The 7,058-nt window shown below is 37.5% G+C and overlaps 1 pseudogene; it reads left to right on the plus strand.

Moving 5' to 3' along the window:
- The first annotated feature begins 1,827 nt into the window (after positions 1–1,827).
- LOC117103487 lies at positions 1,828–5,642 on the plus strand (annotated as a pseudogene).
- Positions 5,643–7,058: the final 1,416 nt, after the last annotated feature.

The raw sequence follows: 7,058 nt of genomic DNA on the forward strand, positions 1-7,058 counted from the left end.
TATGTATTAGGTTAAAGTCTTAAAATAATAATTTCGCATTAGGCCTAGTATATAACAAATAATTGTAATTAAAGTTTAGGTTCCCATGATGTCAGATGACGTATTGAATACGATCCTATATTGGGCTCTGACTTAATTTAACGATGGCCCTGTCAGTTGTAGTAATGACAATATTTGTGCTTTTTTAGCCATGTAGTAAAAATAGTACTATTATTTTCAGTGTACAAGATAAGAGTCAAGAAGAAGTTCGTCCTACTTTATTTTGAAACAGGCAGCTACTATTTGTTTATATAGGCCTACTTGAAGATTCATTATTTAAGTAAAAAAACAAGACAACACTTCTTAAATGTTTTATATATTATAAAGAAGTACAGTACATAATTCTTTGTAAATTACTTTATGTAATAGCTTTTTTTGTTTTATAATAATAAATGTGTTAGAGTATATTAACATTGATTATGTGATGAGGGTTTTTTTTGTCTTTCGGTGTGATTTAAACATGCCAATTCTCAGAAAATTCTAATTTTATTATATTACCACCTTTTTAGTACATAGATCTTTTTCAAAACATAACTGCTTTTATAACATTATATAGACCCATTAGACACAAAAACTGCTTTGGCGTCAGTTTAATTTTTAAGAACTTGAGTCAATAAAAAGACACCTCAGAAGTTGGTAAAGCTCATTTCCTGCCACTAAGGAACCAAACTTTTCCCAGAGGAGGATCCCAGACATCCTTTCTATATGAGATTTTGGTGAAAAAATGTGACCCCAATCACACTAAATGTGAATCCAGATACAGAGGTGCCATAGTCATTTTCTTAAACTCGGTCCCAACCATGGTGGGGCTAAAGTAGATAGACCGTCCATCTGTGAAAGTTCTTCTCTGAGCCCTCATCTATTTCAAATTTCTGGATCCGCCACTGTAAACTTTGATACCTATGTTATAAATCTTTCTAGAATGTTTATATAAAGGAAGGACAGCTTCTATATTTTCATGCTTCTATATTTCATTTTTCATGACCTGGTGAAATTATAAGCACTCTATAATTGATTATAGTCCTTTGATCCGTTAAAAGGCAGATCCCACAGTGGTCCTACACAAATTACATATATACGGCTTCCCACTTTCAAAATCCTGGCTACGTCCCTGACACAACCTCAGTAATTTCTTTAAAAAATTAACCTTAACTCTTGTGAATATTGAACTTTAGGTCCAAAAGATGAAGATTTTACCTATTTGGGTGAATTGCTAACAAGCCTGGCAGAAATACAAAGTGGATTTGCAGCATTATTGACTTCCAACCTACTAGCCTTTCCTTGGTGGGTTGTTTAATTTTTCAGGTGATCAACACGGTCAATATTCTTGGAGAGAGTCTAATAATGTAGGTTTTTGGGATTTTTCTACGGGTAAACGACTGGATATCCAGACTGTGTGAGGAACTAATTCCAAAATGGATCTTGCTTATTGCTAGATCAGCATAATTATATTATACTCTAGTATAGGTCATACATTGGCAATTTCAATACTCATTACAGAAGTGAGCAGTCATTTGAAACAGTAAATATCCCTAGAATGAACAATGTTTATAGTTAGAATTATTACAATGTGGCAGTTTTGACAGATTCAAATTTGTTCTCCTCTAATTTCTATAAAATGTACAGGTACTTTATTCCAAATTCGTTCTCAAATAGGGCCCCAGAATAAGAGCATAAACCAATAAAAAATGAAACCAACAAGAAGCTTTACCTTTGACTGGATTGGTCCATTGAAAAAGAACAACACTTTAAATTAATACAATTTTTAAAAAATTATTTTGTTGCAGAATGAAGACGTCTCAGAGTCAACATCTTTGGTTGGTGATCTTCATTGCACTTGTAGTTCCACCATCGACAGCTCAAGATTTGATAAAGTCTAATCAGTGCTTTGGAATATCCAGAGGTAAACAGTTTACCATAGCATTCATTGAAAACCTGACCAGTAGGAATACTGCAAGTAGACGACTCTTCATTTTAGTGGTAGCATTTAGTGACCAACAAACTGAAGTCACAATTAGCAGCAAGCACCAAGTAGCTGGCATGCCATTCCAAGAGACTTTCATGATTGAGGCCCGTGGTTTTAAGCGAACAACCATTCCTTCTGCATATATGTTGTCTGGTACAGGGAGAAGCTTAAAAGCAATCAAGGTTTCAGCATCTAGCGACGTGTCTGTCTACGGTCTTATGTATCAAGATTTTTCAACAGATGGCTTTCTCGGCATACCCATAACAAATCTCGGTACTCAGTACATAGCTGTAACGTTTCAAGAGCGATCTAGAGCATCACAATTTGCAATAATTGGAACTCAGGATTCTACGACAGTTCAAGTTACTTTACGCGGCACCGTTTCATTTGAAGATCAAACCTTTAATCAAGGTGACGTGTTGACGTTTATGGTGAATGATTCACAAGTGGTTCAGATCCAGAGTACAAATGACTTATCGGGAAGCATTATTCAAAGTGATAAATCTGTGGCAGTATTTAGTGGCAACGAGTGCGTAGATATACCAGGTTCATACTGTGACACACTTATAGAGCAGTTGGTACCCATCAATAGTTGGGGACAGAAACACATATACACTGCATCTCAAAACAGCGACACCAATATTTATCGAATTATTGCCTTTTTCAGTGGTACAAATGTTACCATTCCTGGAGTTCCAAATCAGATTCTAGACTCAGGTGAATTTTGGGAAGGACGTTTGCATAGTTCAGGTCTCATTTCATCAAACAAACCTACACTAATGGTGCAGCTGTTATCATCTGTCAACGGTGGAACAGTTGACCCTTCTTTGATACATATTCCATCAGAGGAACAATTTGGATATGTGTTTGGGTTTGCAACGCCCCCACATTCAGGAGGGGACTCTGGAGGTTTCTTTAATTTCATTAACATTGTCACCAAAAGAGACGCTCGTCAGACAGTGCATCTTAATGGTTCCCCAATCAATGGTACAGATATTCGCGAAAGTAATATACCCGGTCGGTATATTCATTAATTACCATACAGCTACCTAAAGGAGAAGGGGTTTACTATGTTGAACAAACTGATCCACTTTCATCACCATTATCTGTCATTGTCTATGGATACGAAGATGATGAATCATATGGGTACGCAGCTGGGTTGTCTCTTCCAAACAATAAACAACTCCTGAGTTTTACACCATACTATTTCCGAGAGATGGGTGGAGAAACTCTTACAATTACTGTGCCCTGTCTTGAAACCATCTCCATAGCTTATCAGAGTGCAATATGCAAATTTGACACAGGTATTGGAGATGTACTTGTGCCCGGAGACCGCGTTGACCCCTATATTGTCAGCTGTATCACTCCTACCTTCTACAAGAATGGACTGACCAACGTGTCTGTCTCACTTGATGATGGCAACACGTTCCCATACTCTGGCATTGTCTACGTAGCATCGCAAGACGATTTAGAGCCACTTCTGACTGTTAAACAGGAAAATTGGGAAGAAAGAGGTGAGGTTATCAATCTCACAGTGCGCGATCCCATTATTTTATCATGGGATCCTGAAATCATGGGTAAATACATAACAGAAGTTGATGTCATGATTCAAGACTCGGATATTAACAACAACGACTTTCCAGTTTTGATGGAAGATATCACTCTTATGAAAAAGGTCCCAAACACCGGTAGCGTCATCATCCCAACAGCTGTTCTAGCTTCACATCTTGGTAATGCAATAAAAAGAGGAAAAGACTTGTCGAATGTAGCATTTCACATAAAACGTGTTGGGAAAGCTGTCACTTCGTTTGTGAGTAAGGTGTATTCGAAAATAACCCTACTAATCAAATCAAGTGGTGATAGTTTTTGTACACATTACACCAAGATATTGAGTGATGTTCCAAAGGATGTTCCTGCCTGCCCATGTACTTTAGCTCAGGCTAATGCGAATTCTGACTTCGAAATATCAAATTTTTGGAATTCTTTCTTTCATAAAGGGGCTGAAAACTGCATCAGATCAACAACATCAACCCCATCAGGCTCTGGCCAACAGTGCTGTTACGGAACAGATGGTAACATCTTAGTCGGACCTCCGGGTGGAGGAACTGCTGACAGATACAGTCCAGTGGATAACTTCTGGCGCCATCAAAAGTATGACGTTCTACCGTATATTGCCTGCTGCAAATTATCAAAAAACTGCGATAAATACTATAAAACCCGGCCATCAGATGATTGCTCAAATTATGACCCACCTAGACCAGCAGGAGGTATGGGAGACCCTCACGTAACAACTCTTGACGGCAAGAAATTCACTTTCAATGGAGCTGGGGAATTCCTGATGGCATCTTCCAAATTATACAATTTGATCTTCCAAGCTCGTATGGAGGTGTATCTTGACACCCTGGCCACTGTTTACACAGCATTTGTTATCCATACCAATAACTCAGCGAAAGTCCAGGTGCAGATGTCAAATATCAATGAGACATTGGTTCTTATTGATGGTGAGCCTCTGCGTCTTGCTTCCAGTCCAGTTAAAGTTCATTATCTAAAAGGAGTGCGCGTCAGTGTGAACGATGATTTATCTGAAATTAGGGTTGTTTTTAATGCTGGTATTGCTGTTATCATCTACATAAAATCGGAAGTCATGTCTTTCATTGCTCAACTTGATACAAGGTTCAATGGTCAAATCGAAGGACTTCTTGGTAATCTGAATGGAGAACCACACGATGATCTTCAGTTTCCAAATGGTACCATCATGAACAGTAATTCTTCTCTACAGAAACTCCATGAATACGGTCTAGAATGGCTCGTGGCTGCAGACGACTCCATCTTCACATATATATCACCTTATGACTACACTACGTACCATTTTATCTGGTGAACTCAACCGTGGAGGTCTCTTGTGAGGATGGTTACGTCTTAGAAGGCTCCTCTAGCCTAACCTGCCATGAGGATGGCCGTTGGTCCACTGATCTTCCTCGATGTGAAAGCTCTGGTAAAGGCTTAACAATTATATTGGCAATTGTTTTCAGCACATTGATCATTCTTGCTGCTGCTTGTGTTGCAATTGTCATTTGCTTGAGGAAAAAATAGCCTTGTGGCTTCACGCCAACCAGCTCACAAAATATGAGCCACTAGTTAGAAGTTTTTTTTAAATTTTTTTTTATTTCTTCATATCACATTTACAAAACATACAGATATAATAAAGGTTAAAGGAATGCACGGTAATGCTTAAACCAAGAACGTATTTGAAAAATAATACTGTAACAATTTAAAGTAAGTTAAAAAATTTGGACCATTCTGCATCGAAAGTTATATGCTTTTCACTTATCTTAAAACACTTAGGCCTAAATCATTTTAAGGTACAAATTTAGTGCTCTGATATTTGGAATATTATTAATATTAATTGTGAGCAGGCCTGGCCTTTTAAAAATCGTAGGCGAGTTACAAACCACTCTCCTTGATATATTTTGGCGAGCTGTCAGGAAAAAAATGGCTTCCCACCAATGACAAAATTTTTTAAGATGCATGTTAAAATATTCATCCAGGTCACCTATTTTTAAGCTCCAAACCGTTCCTATAATGTTAGCTTTTTAATTATTTTGAAACATTGACATTATTTACAAATGTTCACACAAAGAAATTTCATCTTTTTTTGGCCGATTATTAAACAACAAACAACTGGAAATGCGTGTAAACTTCTGGCTACTGCAATGAAACAACGTATTCTTGCACTAGGCAGCTCTAGCTAGGGAAATCCCCATTTCTTGCTAGACGGTCGTGCTACGTAAAATTGTAAACATCAATGAAGTCTAATAAAATGAAATACTTATTGAGTATATTTATCTATTTTAAATAAACATTCTATTATTATGGTGAGTAATAACCGTCGGTATTAGGCTAAAAATATTGGTAATACTATGCCTAAGTCATTAATACTCACAGCCCACTGTACGAAGCATGCATCATCACGCACCACGTTTTATAAACAAAACAGAACTTGAGAAATATCTTGTGATACAAAGTTTACGCATGCACAGATGACGTATGCCTTTCTTCAATTATTTTCCAGTAAAATAATTATTACAACTTCAAGAAAACTCGTGTTTTTATAGCATAAATTAATTTCACAAGTTTTTATTCTAAAATTATAGCGGTATCATTCTCTCTATAACGGTACAAGCCGTCGAACCAGACGTCGAACAGCAAGTTTCACCCCGGCCCACGTGTGTTTTGTTGCGACATCATAAATCAAGCTGCTCATGTGACCTCGAAAACCGAAAATTCCCGAAAAAAGTAGTTTGTTATTGTTTTGAGCGAAGCGGTTTCGAACAGAAATAGCGTGTTTCACAATTGAAAAATTATGAAAATAATTATTTAGACGACCCAAACCATTGTGGAAAATGTAGTAGGAATCCTAATACACCACTGTAGTGAGTATACTAGGCCTTTAAACCGGTCCTACCCTAGGCGAATTAATTGGGCTAGCTTGGGCCCAAGCTAGACAGACGGCGCCTGATTTTCGCCGCGGCCCGCGATCTAAACTTTTTGTGAGTAGGTTAATGACTGGTGTATAGGCCGCACCCTAAACTTCGGAGGGAATATTGCATAGAAAATTTGCGGCTTATACACCGGAATATACGTTAGATGCGCGATATTTCGCGCTCCTTGGGGTGGCTTGAGAAGCGCTGTAGCGTGTGATCGCGCTCGCGCGCCTTAAAAGGCAAGGCCTGGTGAGCCACCAGTTAGAAGTTCTTTTATATTTTTTTAAATATTTTTTTTATTTCTTCATATCACTTTCACAAAACATAGAGATATAATAAGGGTGAAAGGAATGCACGGTAAAGCTTAAACCAACAACATATTTGAAAAATAATAGCTTGTATGCTGATGATTCATGCTTATATGAAATTGGTAATGATAGAAACATCATTGAACCTAGATTAAATGATTTAAAAACTATTTTTGAATGGGCTGAAAGGCGGAAAGTAAACTTCAATGCTGATAAAACCAAGGCAGTTCTGTTCTCAAGAAGTCTGATGCAAACACCATC

This window comes from Anneissia japonica, unplaced genomic scaffold (genome assembly GCF_011630105.1).
Source record: "Anneissia japonica isolate Jap-2015-1 unplaced genomic scaffold, ASM1163010v1 scaffold26276_len14268_cov110, whole genome shotgun sequence".
NCBI lineage: Eukaryota > Metazoa > Echinodermata > Crinoidea > Comatulida > Comatulidae > Anneissia > Anneissia japonica.